This window comes from Euprymna scolopes, chromosome 40 (genome assembly GCF_053919585.1).
Source record: "Euprymna scolopes isolate OS-2025 chromosome 40, ASM5391958v1, whole genome shotgun sequence".
NCBI classification, from domain to species: Eukaryota; Metazoa; Mollusca; class Cephalopoda; order Sepiida; family Sepiolidae; genus Euprymna; species Euprymna scolopes.
In genome coordinates this window covers 10,474,504-10,497,003 of record NC_136521.1, presented here as the reverse complement: position 1 = coordinate 10,497,003, position 22,500 = coordinate 10,474,504, and the positions used below count along the sequence as shown (strand labels likewise).

The following is a 22,500-nucleotide window of genomic DNA, read 5'->3' as shown; positions in this document are numbered from 1 at the left end:
GAGAGAGAGAGAGAGAGAGAAAGAAAGAGACTGTGAGATCGTCTGAATGGGAGGGTGGAATGTTGTGACGTTGCGTCAGATTCGGGAGCGAGATAGATAGATAGATAGCGAGATAGATAGATAGATAGATAGCGAGAGAGAGAGAGTAAGAGAGATAGAAAGAGATAGATAGATAGATAGATAGAGAGAGAGAGAGAGAGAGAGAGAGAGAGAGAGAGAGAGAGAGAGAGAGAGAGAGAGAGACTGTGGAATCGTCCGCGTGAACGGTGGAATGTGATGTTGCGTTAGATTCGGGAGATAGATAGATAGATAGATAGATAGATAGATAGATATAGATAGATTAAGAGAGAGAGAGAGAGGGAGAGAGAGAGAGAGAAAGAGCGAAAGTAAGGGAGAGAGAGAGAGAGAGAGAGAGAGAGAGAGTAAGAGAAAGAGAATGTGACAAGGAGAGAGGGAGAATGGGCCTGCTTGATAAAGACACAGTAACAGCTTGTGATGGGAAGAAGAAAGAGGGATTGCGTGTTAGAGAGAAAAAGAAAGAAAGAAAGAAAGAAGTGAAAAAAAGAAAAGAAAGATGAAGAAAGTGAAAAGAAAGAATAGGAAGAAAGAAAAGGAGCAGAAAATGGCGAGGAAGAGCAAAAGGAAAACGATGAATAAAAAAAGGAATGGAAGAAAGATGACGAATTAGAGAACAAAACGAAGCGAGAAAAGAAAAAAGGAGGGGAATGGGAAGGTAGGAGGAAAAAGAGATAAAGAAAAAGATGAAGAAGAAAAATAGGAAGAATAGGATGAAGCAGAGGAAGGAGAAAATATGAAGGAACAAAGAGAAGAAAAGGAAGAAAGGACACAAAAAGTTCCTATTTACAATGTTCCCCTCCCCACGGTACAGAGTTAGACACCAGGGTCGCATTTTAACGCGGAGAAAAGGTACAAAGATAAAAAATTGTCTCAGTCGTGAAGGATTTCTCCTCCACTACAAGAAATTAAAGTGTAGCATCTGAAGAACAGATACTACAATTTGATCTTGGCCAAAAGGCCAAGAGCGAAAGAATAAGGAGAAAAAGAAGAAAAAGAGGAAAGAAAAGTTTTTCTTATATAGAAAAATGTGTTCTTGATCTGAGCGCATTTGAACGACTTTCGATCTGCTAGCCTGATGATGTGGTGTTCAAGGTGTGTCAGAAGTTTCGTGAAAATAGTGAATAATTCCACCCCATCTTTCCAAGCTTATAACTCCTCGAAAAATGTAATTCAAGCCCTAATTTTTTTTTTCAATTAAAAAAGCAAGGACCAAGGTTTCATTAAAAAAGAAAAAAACAAAAAACAAAAAAAACAACGTGTTTTTTTTTAAAAAAGGTTTTAAACTTCGGACTTTACAGGTAAATTTCTAAAAAAACACTACTTGTTTTTTGTTTTAAATTTGAATATATTATTTATTGACCTTTTCTCTTTAATTTGGGAGTAAATTAATTATTTACTTTTTAATAGAAACTTGAAAACGGTGGGGGGCGTGAATTAAAAAAAAAACGTTTTTCTAAAATATTATATTCGGTTTATTGGAAAGAACATAAAATTTCACATTGACCCTGAAAATATCGTAAAAATAGAATCAATAGAAAAATTTTGATAGATTTTTAAAGTTTAGAAATTAAAAAATATTGAGTTCGGAAAATTCATTACTGTTAAAAAAAAATATATATATATTTCTATTACTTTTAAAACAACTTTAATAGTTTATTTTGGAAATATAATCCATAAAGAAAATAAATAACCCACTTTTAACAGAGAAATTACGAGATTTTTATATTTTATTCGCAGTTTCGTGTTAGGGGTGTCAAAAATTCCTACAAAAATTCTGATACACCTAGTGGTGTTCTCTAACGAGATTACTACAGAAACCTGTATGCACATATGTAGCTAATAATGTTTGTATAAATACCCCCACTGAACCTCCTCTAGCAGATCCCTCTCTCTGGTTTTTACTTTCGCTTTTCTCGCTCATGTGTCCCTATTCTGAACTCGTAACAGTGGGCCGACATCAGTAGAGTTTTCTTTTTTACCAAAACGGTCATAAACAATATTTTTTTTTAATGTTTTACATATTTCAAACTGATATGAATTATTACACAAAAATATTAAATCAAAACAAAAATCATTTTCCGGATTTGTATTACTGTACACATAGATTCGAAAAAGTTGTCAAAAAACAAATATATAACAAATAAATGTTATCAAAGGCAAGATAAGTAACTTTTCTACCAAACTGGATATATTTTTCGTGTTTTTATTCAATGTAACATGTTTATTCAGCTCGAAAACCATACAGTGTTTGCCGATGTATTGGAACATTCAAGGTGGCGTCTGATTCTCTCTTTAATACGGTAAGTGTGGGAAAAGATGTTATAAATAAAAAACCGGATAAAATACTGTTAAAAACTCGCTCAATATATGTTACCGTGACATAGGTTGACATATATTCGGCGGGTTTTTAATAGTATTTTGTATAGTTTTTTTTATTTATTACACCTTTTTCCAAACTTACGGTGTTAAAGAGGGTGTGAGACGCCATCTTGAATTTTCGAATACATCGGCAAACACTGTATGTTTTTCGAGCTGAATAAATATGTTACATTGAATAAAAGCACAAAAAATATATCCAGTTTGGCAGAAAAGTAATTTATGTTGCCTTTGATAACATTTATTTGTTATATATTTGTTTTTTGACAACTTTTTCGAATCTATGTGTACAGTAATACAAACCCGATCTTCCAAATCATATCCTTAGATCATTCGTAGATATTTATGCTGACGACATTACCATTTATGGCAGCACAAACCCCATTTTTCTTATTTCGAACTATTTCTATTTTTTTCTTTAAAAAATTCCATTTTTTTTATTGGATTACTGAATTTAACAATTTAATAAACAAAAATAGCGTAAAAACTGAATCTGACTTAAAAATACTATGAAAAAAAATAGCTTTTTAAATTTATTAATCAAGTAAAAAAATAGCATTTTTACTTAATTCGAAATAAGAAAAAATTATTTTTGTTTTAATTTAATTTTTTTTTATTGTACAATAATTTATATCAGTTTGAAATATGTTAAACAATAAACAAAAAAAAATTGTTAATGACCCCCCCCCCCAAAAAAAAGAAAAACAAAAAACAATTCCACTGATGTCGGTTCGCGTTATACGAATTCGGAATAGCGGCATGTGAGCGAGATAAACGAATGTAAAAAACAGGGAGACATCTGCTACAGGAGATCCACCATACGATATATATATATATATATATATATATATATATATATATATATATATATATATATATATATTTAAGCTAAAAACAATGCGGAAGAAGACCGGAAAAGATGAAGTAAAAAAGAAAAACAAACAGATGTAGACGAGTATGGTTGAGTAGAGGAATGTCTAACCTTTATTTGACTATCATTCTTCACTTCAATGACTTACAATATATATATATATTTATAAAATATATATGGCGAGCTCTACCTACGTATTGAGCACTTTTGAAGTAAATACTTAAAGTTTACGCATAAATCTATACTTTCGTATATTAATTTTATGTGAGTAAATTAATTAGTTTATATATATATATATATATATATATATATATATATATATATATATATATATATATATATATATATACTAGCAGAATAATTGAAATGTTAGTGCACCCTGTTTTAACGAACAGACGCCGTAAAAAGAAGAGGCAGCAAAGAAAAAGGCCGAAAATAAGGAATATATTTTTTTCTTTCTCATTTGAACGAGCTGTTATTTTCGGTACGGATCGAGCTGATTCTTGGCGTCTGAGTCCGATTCCCCTTCCCTTTCCTCGCCCACATGACGGAGAGGGAGAGAGAGAGAGAGAGGGAGGGAGAGAGAGAGAGAGAGAGAGAGAGAAGAGGGGGGATCGTCCCTTGTTCTTGCTTTAACACCGCGCGTTCCTCTCCCCACGGTCCGTTTCGCCTACCTCCCCCTCTCAGTCTGTGCTCCCACCTGCTGACGACCCCCCCTCCATTATACGTTAGTTTCTTGTCATTGTCATCGTGTCTTGTTATGCTGACATGCGGAAGGTGAAAGAGGCGGGGAGGGGGGGGTGGAGAAGATTGAATGAAATACGAAAATGAATATTGAAAGAAAATTGGATATAAAAAAACTAAAACAAAAAATTAAAAACAAAACAAATGATTGTAAAGAAATTCAAAGTACGAATAAGCGGGGAGTAGTAGGAGGAGAAGGAGAGGGAACGGAAGAAAAAGAAAACGAAGAACAATGTACAATGAGGAGGAGGAAAAGAAAAAGGAGAAAAATAGAAAATGAACACGACAAATTCATAAAAGACTAGGGGAGGAATGAGAAAAAGAAGAAAAAAAAGAAGTTGCAGAGTGAAGGAGGAGGAGGAGAAGGAGAAGGAGGAGCAGGAGGAAGAAGAGGAGAGATCAAAGAGAGAAGGGGATGACGAATTAGAAAGTAGGGGTGAAGGAGAAGGAAAAAGATGAAGAAACGAAGAGTGCGAAAGGGAGGAGGAAGAGACGAAGAGTACGAAGTGGAGGAGGAAAAGAAGAGATTGGAGGGGAGGAGGAAGAGAAGAGAAAAGAAGTAGAAGAGAATAAATAAGAAGAAAACTACCACAAAGAGAAGAAGAAGAGGAGAGAGAGGGGGAGCAGAAGAAAACGATGGAAAGAAGGATGAAAGAGGAGGTGAAGAAAAGACAAAGGAGGGTGGGGAGACGTAAACGACGAAGAGTGAGAGGGAGAATAATAGGGGATGAAGCAGAGGAAAAGGAAGAAAAAGAAGAAGAAGAAGAAGAAGAAGATGATGATGATGATGATGATGATGATGATGATGATGATGATGATGATCATATCGAAGAAGAAGAAGAAAGAGAGGGAAAAATTCAACCCACAAATTCCAACATTACATTAGGTTCCATGCTCCCAAGAATAAAAAGTCAGATGTTCTTTCGTAGTCGTTTACTTGTTATTTCAATTCTTCAACGGATCCCAGCAAAGGCTTGCCGATCAACAGAACAGAAAAGACAACGATCTCAGCTTAAAATTCTTCCTCATTGAATTTCCCAACTCGACGTTGCCCGGGATTCACTGGTAGCATATTTAAAAATTAATTTTAATTTAAAGTAAAATCTATAATATAAATATCACCTGCATGTTTAAATGTATGTATGTATATATGTATGTATGTATGTATGTATGTATGTATGTATGTATGTATGTCTCGCAAAAACTGACAGAGGCGACGTATCCTGACAAGATCGGTATCATTTTGAAGCACGACCTCTCGAACGATAAATAGCGAAAAATTGTCCAAAAACATTAATTCCTTCACTCTACACTCGGCCGTTTTGTACAAGGTAAGGTCGATTTTTTTCACCGATATTTTAGCAAGACATCGTCGCCGTCGGATTGACTTCGGTTAATTTGCACGCTTTTGACTTCCGGTCAAGAAAACTCCGACTCCCTACTCTAACCTTCCCGACCTCCTGACCTCAGTTCCGTTACGTCATCTATATATATATAAAAGCGAAAATGTATGTATGCATGTATGTATGTATGTATGTATGTATGTATGTATGTATGTATGTATGTATGTACGCTTTTCCTCGATGTCCACAAAAGTCTTCTTTCAGAGAAGCATTCGCTCGCTTCACAACTTCTTAAAATTTTTTATATCATCTATAAGTTATAATATCTCGCACTTAACCACGGAGCTCGCCTGTCTATTTAATTTTATTGACTTTCAAACGTTAATTATTCGACATTTCCCGCATCGGCATGCGTTACATTCGGTTTTCGGTATAAACAGAAAGCGAAACTCGACTCTAATCACAGGCCGTCAGGCCGCTTGCCCGCGCGCCCTCCGGGGCCCGGGTGACATGATCAAGGTGTGGTATCTGTTCCGACAGATACTGCAAGCTATGACTAGCTATGACTAGCAAAGACCAGATGTGGGGGCAGCCCCACATGCTTGACCTTTGACCAGCTCCCATTTCCCTCCTCTCGGGAGCTGGTCCCCATTTTCCCTTCCCCCTCCCTGGACTCCTCACATTAAAAATCGGCCTTGTGCCTAATTTGCTCGGTGGGGGAGCAAATAAATACATCACAGGCCGGAAGCCAGTTGTCTCAAGAAAGCTAAGTAACGTTTGTTCAATGTCGACTTCGTCATATCATACTGTAGCTTTCATTTCGCCCCTCCTAAACAGGTAGCGGGTTTTTAAAAACAAACAAACCGATTTATTCACGTAATTCAAAACTGTCCCGCACAAAATCGTAACTGCTGAATACCTATCGCCGTCACGTCAATCAAAAACGCGCACCTGTTTTTTTTTAACACTTTACTATTTTCCAACTGCGCGTCGTGAAGGCTTCGTTTTTTTATTTTCACATTTTCGGGGTTTTTTTCACATACTCCGAAAAACATCCGGGCAACGCCGGGTACCCCTCGCTAGTCATTAAAAAAAGCACACGCATCCCTAATGTTTGACCTTTCCACATATGCCTGCCCAAGGTTATTTTGTTTATTTAACCTAGTTTATGTAAACATCTTCAGCTAAAACCCATTGCTACACTTTATTCTATAAACAATAAATAACTCCCAATATAAACTATTTTAAGAATATCATTGAATAGACAGATAAATAGATAGCTAGACAGATAGATCGATAATAACTAATTAACTTTTAACAATGTTAATTAGCCAACACTTATACCATTTGTCTGATTCAGTTGTCTGCATAATTTCCAGTGTACTGCATTCTTTGTATCGTGTGTATATATATGTTTCATGGTAAACAACTGATGATCCCTTGAAAAATAAATTATTGGTATTATAGTAAATTCGAGAGCGAGTTGATGCAGTGATTGCAGGTGATTAAATGACTTAATGACTAGATGGTTTTCTAACGAATGATAAAAAAATATTTTTTGTATAGTTTTAAAGATTAAAAACTTCAAAGACTATATATATATATATATATATATATATATATATATATATATATATAACATTCGTTTTTGGTTGCCGTAGACCAATTCGCATCGACGATGCGATATCGAACCTGGGTAAAGCACAACATGAAGGTGGAAAGGAGAATATAAGAACAATATATAATATTTTCCCACCTCTCTATATAATATATCACAGTTCTAGGGCGGACGCACCTCCTTATGCAACACACAGTGGCGTATCTAGGGTATGGTAGGCATGGCCCGTGCCATGGGCGCCACTCTGACATGGGCGCAAAAATTACTTGACAAAAATTAAAATTAGTAGTTAGGTATATCTAAGGTATAACTTATTAAGAAGGGGCGCACATTCAAACTTTGCCATGGGCGCCATTTTACATAGGTACGCCACTGGAACACAGCAATACTTGAAAATAAAAGTCACAAAATCCTATGGGACATGGATATACAAACGGATAAACTGATCCAAGCAAGGAGACCGGATGTCATACTAGTTAACAAGAAGTAAAAGACCTGCCAGAGTGTATAATTTGCCATTCCAGCAGATCACAAAGTGAATATCAACGAGGTGAAGAAGGGGCGCAAATACACTGAACTGGCAAGAGAGCTCAAAAGGATGTGGAAGATGGAAAATATCAAGATAACACCACTAATAGCAGTAGAGCTATGGAACAATACCGAAAAACTTTGAAAAAAGAATGAGAGATTGGAATCAGGGGGATGGCCGAGACGATACAACGGATAACAATAATGAAAACGGTTGAAATATTTAGGAAAACCTTTGAATGCGGAGATCAACACACATGAACTACAGGCACAAACTGGACAGACAGAAAAAACACGTAAAACGTAAAACACAAAAGAATATCACATAGAATCATGAAAACTGAAATTATAATTGTAAGTTAACCCCCTAGACGCCTATATGCCCCTAGTGGCGTGGGTGCGCGCGCCTGAGAGAGAGAGAGAGAGAGAGAGAGAGAGAGAGAGAGAGAGCAAAAACTGACGCCATACCCAATAAACGAGGAGGGCCAAGGAGGTTTGAATGCCAAAGAGAGAAAGCACTAGCCAGACCTCCATTAAATCAGTGCAAAGAAGACTGGGACCTTGGGGAGGGTTTTTGCCACTCAAAATCCAGTGAAGACCAATGATAGCCGTCAACGACAAATCAATGGTAAGCGGCTGTTATGATAACGCAAATTCATCTGCATGGTTATCGAAAGAGGTGGAGAGTACTGGAAATCTGGGGAGACTTGTTGTCACTCAGACTCCAGGAAACACCACAAGTTGTTTTCAAAGAGAAATATTTGGTTATTTGTATAAAATCATCAGCAGCAGCCTACAAATTACGAGCTCTATAACCCCATCTTCTCGGAGGTTTAATCCTTGTTTTTTTTAATTTTTTTTTTGCTTTTTTTTTCCTGCATCCTTCCACCATTCCTCCTAAGCATACTGCATGGTAAAAAATTCTCGGGCACGAACGGAACTCCCCGCACTTCACTGAAGGTCGATGAATTCGTTTCTTGGTAAGAAATGCGGAAAATATCGGAATATGTGTCTTATTTCCCCATCTCTCATCTTATTTCCTTTTCCGCGTGAAAAAAAAAAAAAAAAAAACTGGTTTAGGGTATTTAGAAAGGAAAACCTAAAATAAGTGAAAAGAATGGATGTATATTTGTTTTACTTTTCATACAAGGATTTGTTTTCTATTTATCTATTTACTAGCAGGAGTGCCCGGCGTTGCTCGGGTGTTTGGAGGTGTATGCTGTGCAAAAAAAGCAAAAAAACAAAAAAAAATGGTTAATTTTTTAAAACTTTGACCCCTATTATGACCCCTTAAAATTTATAGTTTCAGGCTCTATAGACTAAAAATTGACAGAGTTATTGCGTAGGGAAATGTACACAGACAGACAGACACACAGACAGACAGACAGACAGACAGACAGACACGTTCACTTTTATAGATATATAGATAGATTTGTATTTTTAACCGCAAGAGATTCGATACTAAGTCGGCATCGTCGTCGTCAACATCACCGCCATCATCTTCATAATCATCATCATAATCGCCGCATTCTACTGAAGACGATCTATCACGTAATCTTCTCTGAAGTTTACCTCATTGTTCTGCACCCTTCCACCATTCCTTCTAAATGTAGAAGCGGCGTATCGCACTATATGCAAATACCGACCCGTGTGCGAAATGACGTCACGGTAGTGTGGGGGGGGTGACTATAAAAAGTAGAGAGCACGCTAAAGATGTGGGTGACGTCGCAGCCGTAACGAGAAGTCACGCGTGGCGGGAGAAAGAAGAAATAAATGTCGTTACAAAAAAACAAAAAACAAAAAAGGAGTCACATTATTACTTGTTCTATGTTTCTTGCGACGAAGACTGCATACAACGTGTTGGGTGCCATATGTAAACGTTTGTGTAGTGGCACATAAACAGTTTGCAGGGCATGATCTATGATGGGCATTTTTAAGAAGAGTAAATAAAAGAAACAAAATTAATAAGTAATATACAATAAACAAATGTTACCAAAGGCAAGATAAATTAGTTACCTGAATAAGTCATTATTATTATTATTATTATTATTATTATTATTATTATCACTAGCGGGAGGCACCCAGCTTTGTCCGGTCGTAAAATACGCTTAAATATGATATTTTAATTCATCCAGATTTTGTATATATTATTATAAAGGCGTAATTTAAAAAGTAAAAAAACAAGTATTTGGGTGCTATCAGCTAATCGAAACCGAAAGCAAAACTGTAGCATTCAAAGCTGGTGACGTTACCACTGTAACAAAGTGACACGCATATGAACCGATAAAAAATAAACGATGAATGTACAAAATGTACAACGATGTTTTCAATTTCGACCGGGTTTTTGACCACTTCAAAACTATATATATATATTATATATAAAATATGAGTGAGATTATTTACGACAGTGCTCAACCCAAAGAGGATGGCTTTTTAAAATATATTTGTAGTCATCGACATACAGTCCTGTTTCGTTGTATCACAACTCATCAGTGCCGCTAGACTAGCACCTCTCCCAAGCCGAGGATCGAACCTAAAACCGTCGTGTTGACAGTCGGCAGTTCTACCCCTCGACCACGGAAGCGGTGCCCGCAACTAATCTGTCCGAATGTCTATTTAAATAAACATCCGTCCGCCACTTGTAAAGTGCTCAAACGCTTGTTTGTAAACAAACCGCGAGCTTCGCATTTTTCAGACAAATTAAATAGCGAGTGAGATTATTTACGACAGTGCTCAACCCAAAGAGGGGGGCTTTTATATATATATATATATATATACTGCTCCCTATCTTAGGTTGAGCATATCGGAAGTGATATACAAATTTCCACCAGCGTATAAAGCGATGCTCTTTGTGTAAACAAATTGAGCTTAGGTACTTTGGACAATGTCAAAACATTGTTAATTCACTGCCCGCATAGCAGCAGACATATAGTGCAATGGTTAGAAGCTCCGACTGTCGTTTGGGCAATCGGGTTTCGATCCTGGCTTGAGCTAGTTGCTTGTCTAGCCGCACTGATGCGCTGTGAAACAACGAAAAAGTACTGTATGTTGATGACTATATATATATATATATATATATATATATATATATATATATATATATATATATATTCAACCTACATACAATACTGATTCACTGTGTCACAAGCCAAGATTGAAATTCAACCACTCAGGCGACAGTCAGTGCTTCTCACCGTTACGCTATCTGGGGATGCGAAATTACAACATTGTTCACGGACAATGACATAGTCAATGAGGTGCCTGAAGAGCACTGGGACAAGCTGTCCTCTGCCATCATGGACTCCAGTATAAGCATCCTAGGACAGAAAAAGCGGAAACATCAGGATTGGTACGATGAAAACGATACCGAAATCCAACAGCTTATAGACATCAAGAGGCAAACTTTTATCACCTGGCAGAATAACATCAATTGCAAGGTTAAAAGAGCTGCCCATGCCAAGGCTAAGGCGGCTGTCCAATCGACAGTCAGGAAGCTGAAGAACCTCTGCTGGATGAAGAAGGCTCAGGAGATCCAGCAGTTTGCTAACTCTGGGGACACCAGAGGATTCTTTGAAGCCACAAAAGTAGTATACGGCCCCAGCTACCGTTCTCTGACCCCCCCCCCCTTTCGGTCTAAGAATGGGCTCACGCTGCTGAAAGGAAAGGGAGAAATAACAAATAGATGGAAAGGGCACTACGAGGATCTTCTGAACAGGGACACCACTCCAGAGATGGAGGCCCTTGAAAAACTCCCTCAACAGCCCATAATTGAGAGCATGGGAGAACCACCCAGGCTGGAAGAGGTGCGGGATGCAATTCGGAAGATGAAAAACAACAAGGCGGCTGGTTCTGACCGCATCCCAGCAAAAGTCCTGAAGAAAGGCGGACCTGATCTTCTCAGACACATCCATGCCCTGCTTCTCAAAATATGGGAACAAGAGAAAATTCCTGCACAAATTAAAGATGCCCTAGTTGTCTCCATCTTTAAGAAGGGAGACAAGGCAAACTCTGGGAACTACCGGGGCATTTCTCTCCTCTCTACCACAGGGAAAGCCCTAGCTCGGGTTTTGGCCAATAGGCTTACACCCCTTGCAGAAACCATCCTTCCCGAGTCCCAAAGTGGCTTTCGCCCAAATAGAGGCACGATGGACATGATCTTCACTGCTCGTCAACTCCAAGAAAAGTGCAGGGAGCAAAATTTACCACTATACTAAAGCCTTTGACTCGGTGAACCGTCAAGCCCTTTGGCTGGTTCTTGCAAGGTTTGGATGCCCAGAGAGGTACATTCGGGTACTGAGACTGCTACATGACAATATGTCAGCTAAAGTCCTCAGTAGTAGTGGAGATGAAACAGAGCCCTTCAGGGTTGACACGGGAGTGAAACAGGGATGTGTCATTGCCCCAACCCTGTTCTCCATCTTCATTACTGCTATCCTCCATCTCACGGACAAACATCTTCCCCGTGGAGTTCGGATTATATACAGAACTGACGGGCGACTTTTTACCATCAACAGATTCAGGGCCAAAGGTCGAACGAACACCATATCCATTATGGAGCTACAGTATGCAGATGATAACGCCCTAGTAGGTCTCTCAGAAGAGGACCTACAGTGAACACTGGTTGCCTTCACGAGGGCGTACAAACAGCTAGGACTAACAATCAATATAAAAAAAACTCAAATCCTCCATCGATCACCACCAAACAGTACTCCAGTCTCACCCCCAAACATCTCCATCGATAACGCTAGACTGGAAAATGTGGACCACTTCCCATACCTAGACAGCATCCTATCATCAAAAGCCAACATAGATGATGAAATACAACACCGTCTCAGCTGTGCCAGTGGGGCTTTCTCAAGGCTAAGGAAGAGAGTATTTGAGAACCGTGACCTTCTGGCAAAGACCAAAATCATGGTATACAAAGCTGTCTTGCTGCCCACTCTTCTCTATGGATCGGAGACCTGGACCACATATGGGAGGCATGTAAAAACCCTGGAGACGTACCACCAAAGATGCCTCCGAAAAATCTTCAGAATGAGTTGGAAGGACTGACGCACCAACACCAGTGTCCCGAGTGAGGCTGAGATTCCTACTATCACCGCTACTGTTGCTCAACGCCAGCTCAGATGGACTGGTCATGTTGTCCGAATGCCGGATCTCCGCCTCCCAAAACAGATTTTCTACTCTCAGCTTGTTGAGGGAAAGCGTGCCCAGGGTGGCCAAAAGATGAGGTATAAGGACAACATCAAAGTAAATCTAAAGCGGTTTCACATGGACCTTGAGACATGGGAGGACGTGACTGGGAGCAGGTTGGCATGGAGGAGCCCTGTCCACGAAGGTGCTGCGCTTTATAGTAGTAACCTAAATCAAGCTGCTGAGGATAAACGCAAGCACAGAAAGGACAAATTATCAACCAGACACACCCAACCCCACCCCACCACCACTACCTTTATCTGCCCGAATTGCACAAGAAAAATTGGGTCTAGGATTGGGCTCTATGCTCACCTGAAGACCCACAGAAGCCACAACGGAGGACAGTCTTACTCGGACACGAGTGACCGCCGATGATATATGTATGTATGCCAAGGACTGTCTTCAATGTCGCATTGCGATTCTGGATAAACACAGTTTGCAATCTGCTGGAAGGAGCACTCTGGCAAAGACTTTGCTGGTGACACTGAATAAAGATATACCACGGTAGTTATTGCAATCTCCTTTGTCTCCTTTCTTGAATAAAGTGACAATTTTAGCATCTTTCATAGCTGTTGGAAATTTTCCGTCGCGCCAACTGGTGCAGAGGAGGTCGTACAAGTGTGGGAGCAGGAACTTATCACACTTTAGCTGGTCTGCTGGAATCTCGTTGGTTTCTGGGGCCTCCTCTACATTTCTGTGTTGGAATGTTGTCCAGTTCGACTAGGGTGTCGAAGTTCAGAGTGGAATTTAAAGCTGTGACTGTGATGTTGCACGATTCGCCATATAGTACAGAGTAGTGCTCCACCCAGCGTTCAAGCTGCTTCATAGGATCAGTGATGAGCTCCCCTGTAGTAGATTTTAAAGGGCAAACTGTTTTTGCGCTCGGTCCAGGGACATCACACATAGTTTACCGCAGTCAGCAGCAGTCTGGATTTCGTCACACAGGTTGTTCCAGTAGTTGCTTGCACAGTGCCGAGCAGCTTTCTGGAATTGACTGCGAGCCTCTTTCAGCTTGGACAGGGTGCTGCGTGTTGGCCTGCTCACATAGTTCTTGTGAGCATCGTTTTTGGACAGTAGTAGAGGTTCTAAAATTTCTGCATTCTCAACCATCCAGTCTTTGCAAGGCGACCGCTTGGTTCCAAAGGATGTAACTGCAGCGTCATGCATCGCAGTTTGCAGGATTTCCCAGGATTTATCCAGGTTCACTGCTTCTCTGCAGAATTGTTCAGCTTATTTTCGAATGCAGTTCTAAACGCACTGATGCTGTCATTGTCCTTCATTGGAGCCGTGTTGAGACTATGATGTGGTCTTAGCTTACGTGGTGCAGGTTTCTTGTTCGGGAGATCGAGTTGTGTCAGCACGAGTGAGTGGTCGGTATCACCATCGGCGGAGTGGTAGGTTCTTGATCGTTTGACAGAACCAATCTCTCTTTTTCTACACAATGCAAGATCCAATTGGTGCTAATGTTTGGAACGAGGGTGTTTCCAAGAGACACGATGACACATTTTCTGTTTGAACCAGGTGTTTGCAATACAGAGTCCCTGTTGACTATGGAGCTCCAAAGTTCTTTGAAATCCTGGATATGACCTTAAACTATATTCGATGGTGAGGCCCCAGCTTGCAGGCCTTAGGGAGTGTGAAGCCACCCTTTAATTACCATTGCTCCCAGGTCCACTCTGACCCAGAGTGGTAGTACCTGTTAGGGTCCCAACTATGGGTTAAATAGAATATGACTTAAAAAACAAATATACTATATTAAAAAATTGTTCTTCAAAATCACCAGATTCGGCATTAAATAACCTGAAAAGGGTTGATATGCCGTAAAACAAAGCAACTAACCAACCAAAGTTCTTTGACCATTTTCATTTATTTTACCAGTACCGAAGTGACTAATGATGATGCGTCAGGCAGTATGTTTTGCACCGACTCTGGTGTTGAAGTCTCCGAGTACTAGAATGTGATCACTGGCTGGGATCCTGCTCAGTATTTTGTTGAGACAGTCGTAGAATTCATCCTTCACATGATCTTCACTAGGCAGTGTTGGCGCATAGACGCTGATGAGGTGTACTGGTGTCTCGGCGCAGTTGATCTTCAGTGTCATAATTCTCTCCGAAATGCTGACCGGAGTATCGACTATATGTTCTCTGAGTAACTGCAAAAACTACTCCAGGGATGCGGTGTTCCTCTTCTGCTTTGCCAGTCCAGAATAAAATGTAGTTTTGTTACGAGATGGAGCCAGTTCCAGCCAATCTGGTCTCCTGTAGAGTGACAATGTCGACAGACAGCTTGGCAAGTTCATGGTCAAGTAATGCGGTCTTACGAGGCAGACCTTGTGCACGAAGGTTGAGATCCGGGTCATGCGTGAAACCCGGGCACAGTGTACGAATGTTCCAACTTCCGAGTCTGAGAGTAGTCTTTGAATTGTGATTTGTAACAGGTGAATGATTTACATCCGTGATTGCCCCATCGAAGCGGCGGATGTGATGGGGTAGCACCTTACTGATTAGGGGCTGCCTGGTTTGAGGCGGGCGGTAGCCACCTACTGGGGCTAAATAGCCCCTCCCACCATTGCGGAGGATCCGAAGCGCCTGGCTGCGACGTAAATTTGACCAGACTTTTAACTCGTAACTATCTTCCACCATTGCGAGAAGCTGGGCGAAGAAACTCGTGTGTTGCCCAAGTGGCACGAGTGGAATTTGACCAGAGCCGGTAGAACCTAAGGAAAGACAAGGTCGATACGTTGGTACTGACTCTGGCTGCAGGAGATGGCCGTTGGTTCATAATAAGCTCATCCGACCTTTGATAGGTCTTATTTTTGGTCCTGCTGGGTGTCCCCACACCCTCCTCACTCAGATTACCCTGGGCAGGGGAGCCGATTTAGTCGTCGACAACCCAACCATGAGGCATTATATTGGACCCAATATATTGTAATGATTTAAAAAGTTAAAAAACAAATGAATCATGCGCTATCACCGAGAATCGAAACCAAAACGTTTAGCTTACGATTTACTTTTTCTCTTTGACGTTAATGCCTGACCTATGAAGACATGTTTGCCGGAAGGCTAAAAATTAAAACATGAACCAATGGCTATTACGTTATGCATGCATATTCGTAATGCCGTCGTTCGACCATCACCTGGCAAATTCCATTTCTTCAATTTTTACTTTTGCACAAATTTCCCCGGCTAAAACTCAAATATAAAGTTTTTCATGGGTTCAAATACCATATATATTAAGTTTCATGTCTGTAGACCAAAACCTGACAGAAGAGTTCGGTAGGAAAAATGTTTTAAACAAGTATATACGCATACATAAATATATATAGAAAGAGGTTTGTGCTTACTATAACCTTAATACGTAAATATAAATCATGTAGAATATCTGCATGAATATAATTAATAGTGAAGTAAAGATGATTATCCCATGAGAAAACCGAAAAAACTAATAAGGAATTAATTAAAATGAATGCTTAAAAGAATATGCAAATTAGCTAGATCTTTTGCAGATGAATGCAATTCCACGGCCACTACATGACAAAGTTATGGACAGTATTCTTCCAGATCAGAGTACATTTAAAGATAGCGTCAATAAGCAGCAGTTGTGTAGAGTATATTTTACCTGCAAATTTATCTTAAGTTTTACAAATTTGACCGTGAACTAATTTTGTGCCCTTACAACGCTGGGTACATTTCGCGCCGAAAACTATACACAGAGGATGTTTAGATAATGGGGGCGGGAGGGGAAAACGATCAGGTTGTTTTGTCTATTTGTTTGGTCGTTTTCTTAGAGGTATCTGCCACACCCAGTCCTGGACCCTACGCCTAGTCGTCTTCTGGCCTCACGCGCGTCCCCTGGCCAATCTACTACGGACGTGCGTGTCAGACGCTGACAACACAATAGAATAATTAGGCCCAGACTAGAATTACTCCTTGGCATTGCATCTCCCTCGCGGTTTGGAATACAATAAATAGATAAATAAATAAAAAAAAAAAAATAAATAAATAAATAAAAAAAATAAATAAATAAATAAATAAAACGAAAATAATGATAATAATAAAGAGAATAAAATAAAAAATAAGTAAAAATAAATAAATAAATAAATAAATAAAATAAATAAAAAAAAATAAAAAAATAAAAAAATAAAATAAATAAATAAAAAAAATTAATAAAAAAAATAAATAAATAAAAAATAAAAAAAAATAAATAAAAAAAATAAATAAATAAAACAAAAATAATGATAATAATAAATAAAGAGAATAAAAAAAAATAAATAAAAATAAATAAATAAATAAATAAAAAAATAAAATAAATAAAAAATAAATAAATAAAACAAAAATAATGATAATAATAAATAAAGAGAATAAAATAAAAAAATAAGTAAAAATAAATAAATAAAAATAAATAAATAAAATAAAAATATCAATAAAATAAAACAATTACTCGTTATAAAAAACAAAACAAATAAAGAACTCCGCTCCCCCTGTCCCCTTTCCACGCGAGGAAAACAGAAATAAAACGGATAGGAAACACAGTCACACGTTTTGATATTTTCCGCCTTTCTCGTTCAGCGACCTTCAACGAAACGATGGGAGTTCCGTTCATGCCTGTGAATTATTGCTCTTTGCACAACAATTGAGCTCCCTGGGAAGTGAATAATGCAAATGTTCTCCGACAAACTACCAGCCTTGTTCCTCCTCGACGTAAATACCCGACAAGCAGCAAAATCCCACCCCTACACAGTAAAGATACACAGGGGCCAGAAAGCCTTCTACTCTAATAGTTTCTTCCTTGGGACTGGTTAACATTGGAATTATTTTCCGCGTCCCTGCTTCCCTGTGCTACTAAGTGTAATGTAAACAAACATCTTGCTGTTCAATATTGTATATATATACATTGTATATAATTGTATATATGTACATTGTATATAATTGTATATATATATATATATATATATATATATATATATATATATATATATATACATTGTATATAATTGTATATATATATATATACATTATATATAATATATATAATTGTATCCATATAATTATAAAACTCAAATGACCTTGTAACGAGTGATGTAACCCACTTTCTGGTTTAAGATACGCGCATAAACATTAATCCATAACAACGTAAACAAATAAACACAAATCGCTTCTTTTTCAGATTTTGACCTGCGCACTGAAATTTAACGATATTATTTCGAAATTATTATTTAACATGGGAAGAGTGGGGATGTTTTGCAACTATTCTTTATTACAACTATACTGTCGCTATTTTCTTACAACTAAACAACTTTAACCCTTTGACAAACATAAGACCAATTGTAGTAAAGCCAAGACTACTACTACTACTACTACTACTACTACTACTACTACTACTACTACTACTTTCTATCCGTCCCTTTTCCTTCCTTCCTACTTTTTTTATTTTTTGTTTACATTTCTAGATACAAAATAGTTGTGTGAGAACGGTGAATTTGTTGACACATTTACTAATCTGTTTCAATATTAGTTTTATTTTATTTCATTTATTTAGGTTTTATTTTTTGCTTTAATTATTTTTTTTTAGATTTTAAGTTTCTATAACTTGGTTGAAGGATTCCAATATGGGTTTTTCATTCTTATATTTCTCATCGGTAGGTTCATGTGCGTTTTTGCTGCTAAATGACTTTCGTCGGCGTTCGATTCGTAGGAAAATCATGTTTAATTTTCGATTTTTGAGCGATTATTCGGAAAAATAGGTAACTTGACAGGAATAGGGAGGATTTTGTTTTCATGTTTGAGTGATCTGTCTGTGATTTTTTTATTTTAATATACTTTCATAGAAATGTTTCTGTTATGTCAAAAAAACAAAACAAACTTTACGTCACAAGTGTCACGCTCATACATGAATTCCATAGCTAATATAACATATTGACCCAACGGGTCACGGGTAGTATATATATATATATATATATATATATATATATATATATATATATATATATATCACGGGTCACGGGTAGTATATATATATATATATATATATATATATATATATATATATATATATACTAGACTAGGTAGTCTAGTATATATATATATATATATATATATATATATATATATATATATATATATATATATATACTAGACTACCCGTGACCCGTTGGGTCAATACTAGTTGTCATAACAGAAAGTATATTTGAACCAAACGAGTAATAGATTGTTTTGGGTAAACCTCGTAATAATGTATGCATATGGATATTTTTGGGTGTATGCATGTATGGATATATGATCTTTATATACCTGGGTAGGAAGATTAATTTAAAAAAAAAAAAGGATAAATGAATAAATAGATGAAAGAAAGTAAGGAATGAAGGGCGAATGAAGGAAAAGGGAATAAAGAAATAAGGGTGAATGAATAAAGATGAAGGTAAGTACTACAATATATAAGCTTGTATGCTCAGTTTGTATAACCTAAATACTCTGATTTCTGTCATATGTTATTATATATTATTATTGTATCGTTATACATCTTATGTATATCTGCCTAACCATCGAAAGAGTGCTTGCTTAATATGAAGATAGACCTATGAACTTCAAGCTGAATTCACTATAAAATTTTACGTAGTATAAATTTTTACATAGTAAAAAAACCTACAACTTAGGAAAAGGTAACAAGCGGGTGGGGCCGTGTAATATAACTATGCGTGTGGAGTTTGATAGAAAAAGAGAATTATGTAGTAAATGAATTCATGTCTATTTCTACTTTAGATGTATCATTTGGTGGCAGGGTACACATATATGTATATATATATATGTCTGAATTTTGTGTAAGTATGTATGTATAAGTGTATTTATGTATGCGTGTATGTTTGTATGCATATGTGTGTGTATGTATATGTGTGTGTATGTATGTGTATGTATATGGATGTATTTGTATATGTGTATGTATGTATATATGTATATATATGCATATATATTTCTGTACTATTAAAAAAGGCTGTCCCGTATATGATAGTTGTAGCAATGTATATTACAAGTATGTATGGGTGTCTGAATGTATTCGTATGTATGTTATATATGTATGTATACACCCGTGTGGAATATGGTGGCATGCTATTTCATATATAAAGGGGTTACCACGCTACTGAAGTAAAAAAGGCACCTTATTATTATTGAAAAAGGTCTTTGCATTTGTGCATGTATTGCTGTGTTTTCCTGCGTTGTGAGTGACCGGGTTTCTGAGTATCCCTGCGCGCGTGTGTGTATATGTGGGTGTATGCGGTGGTCTGTGTTGGTATATATATGTGTATGTGTCTTGTATACGTCTGTGGAGATGTGGAGACACGAGTAGATGGGGATGTTGTCTGCACCTGCGGATGGTCTGAATGTGTATGTATTGTGTGTATGCTGGTGTGTGTGTATATGTATGTGTATATGTATATGTGTATATATGTATTTGTGCATATATATATAAATTTGTGTACGTGTGTATGTATGTGTATGTATATATGTATATGTGTGTGTATATGTAAGTGTGTGTATGTGTATATCTATGTATATATGTGTGTGTATGTATATGTATGTGTATGTATATATATATATATATATATATATATATATATATATATATATATATATGGGTTGATTTATGAGGACGTGTATCCAGTTGGGGTCCACGGGTTTTGGAATTCCCAATTATGCAGTATTATTATTATTATTATTATTATTATTATTATTATTATTATTATTATTATTAATGGTGGTGTCATTAGTATTATCAATATTACAAGAATTATTATTACAAGGATTATTAGTGGGATTAATATTAGTTTTTATATAATAGCAGTCATGATGTATGGTACCCAAGTGTGTACATGGATGTCTGGATTTGAGATTCCACGTATGGATATTACTACGTATGTAGGTATGGATGTAAACATGTCATAACTGTATATGACCATTATATGTCTATGTATGTCTATATGTGTGTGTGTATATATGCGCGGGTGTAGCAAGGTGTAGGCGTTTATAAGTATATTAATATATATATGTACATGTGGAGTTTAGATAACTTTCGAGGTTTTATGTTTATTCTCATTTTGTTTGTTTATTTGTTTTTATTTTTTATTTATTTTTTATTTATGTTTTATTTATTTGTTTTATTTACCTTATTTTAATTTTAATTTTATTCTTGCGTAGTTATAGTTATTGCCTAGTTTCAGTGCGTGTGTGTGAGTAAAATAAAACGAACAGTATATATTCGCTTCTGAATTTCTGTATTAACGTGTGTGTGTGTGTGTGTGTGTGTGCGTTTGTGTGTGTGTGTTGTGTGTGTTTGCGTGTATGTGGGTGGATAGGTGTTGATTGAAAGACACCGGTCACTACTCAGTGACCATAGGAAATGTTTTTAATTTACAGACTGTAAGGCAAAAATACTAAATTCTCAAGTACCTTATGCCATAAAAACTAAAAGATGGGATGGATAGAGAGAAAGGGAAATGAAAAAGAAGATGTTTATTATCTTCAAAGACCTCACTTGTCCTCTCACCGCGTTATGACTCCCACCCAGGTTACATTCTAACTTTACAAACGAAATAGGAAAATGTTTTTTGATTGAAATATCAGTTTTCGACGGTAATTCTTGGCCTGAAGACGTAGTCCCCTAAGGCGGGTGATTACAGAAACACGTATGCACATATGTAGCAATTAATGTTTGTATAAATAAATTTAATATACCTGCTCTGTTCACTCATTGAGCACTCTTTGGTAGACACATGTTGTTTCATTGGATGTAAGGAAACTAAACTCTACTGGCTATATATATATATATATATATATATATATATATATATATATATATATATATATACTGTGTGTATGTGAATGAATATTCGCGTAAGGATAGCAGGTTTGGACAGCTATCAAAATAAACTTGCCACAAACTAAGCGCAAAATAAACAACCCCAAGAGAAGTATGATAAATTATGGAAAAGATAATCGCCCCCCTCCCTGCCCCCCCCCCCAATGGATTCTACCATCTGGAAACTGACACTTCACCATTACTTCCTACCCCAACTCGACAGCCCTCCCCCCGCTATATAAGTAAAGAAGTCCGTCTCTCTATATGTTCGTGATTTGAGCATTTTTATCCAAAACGATCTCTCTACCAGCTGCCTCTGTGTCACTGTAATAGGTATTTAATGACGTTAACTTGGTTTGGCACGAGGTCATTAGTCTTGGGGCACTCGGTGTGCGTCCAAATTACTAGCGTTGACAGTTTAGCAAATTGTAATAAAACAAAAAGCCCGAAGTGATTTATTTTTAACTTACGACTTACTGTTGCGAATTTGAGAGGTCATTCCGTGTTCCCCAAAGCAACAGAGATTATATTAGACTATTCCTGCAATGATCCGCTCCCAGTTGATTGCGGCGTAATGCTCTTCCTGTGCAGTTCTTGCGTGGGAAATTAAAAAAAAAAGAAAAAAAAGCCCAGTCGTTTTGGAGTCCATAGGGAACGAACACGCACGCACACACACACACACACATGCGCGTGCGCACACGCACGCACACATACACGCACGTGCACACACACACACACACAGACGCACACACATGCGCGCGCACACACACACACGCACGCACACACACACGCGCGCGCACACACACACACAAAGTACATACACACTCACACAAATTATCTTTTATATGTATAAAAGACAATTTCTGTGAGTGTGTATACACATATATATAGTAAAAATT

General features: G+C 37.4%; 1 protein-coding gene and 1 pseudogene across 2 annotated transcripts in view; both read right to left on the bottom strand.

Moving 5' to 3' along the window:
- LOC145265362 (plexin-A4-like) overlaps nt 1–22,500 on the bottom strand; it is a 281,103-nt gene that overhangs the window by 172,308 nt on the left and 86,295 nt on the right. The window lies entirely within an intron of this gene.
- Nucleotides 923–1,049, bottom strand: LOC145265870 (U2 spliceosomal RNA; annotated as a pseudogene).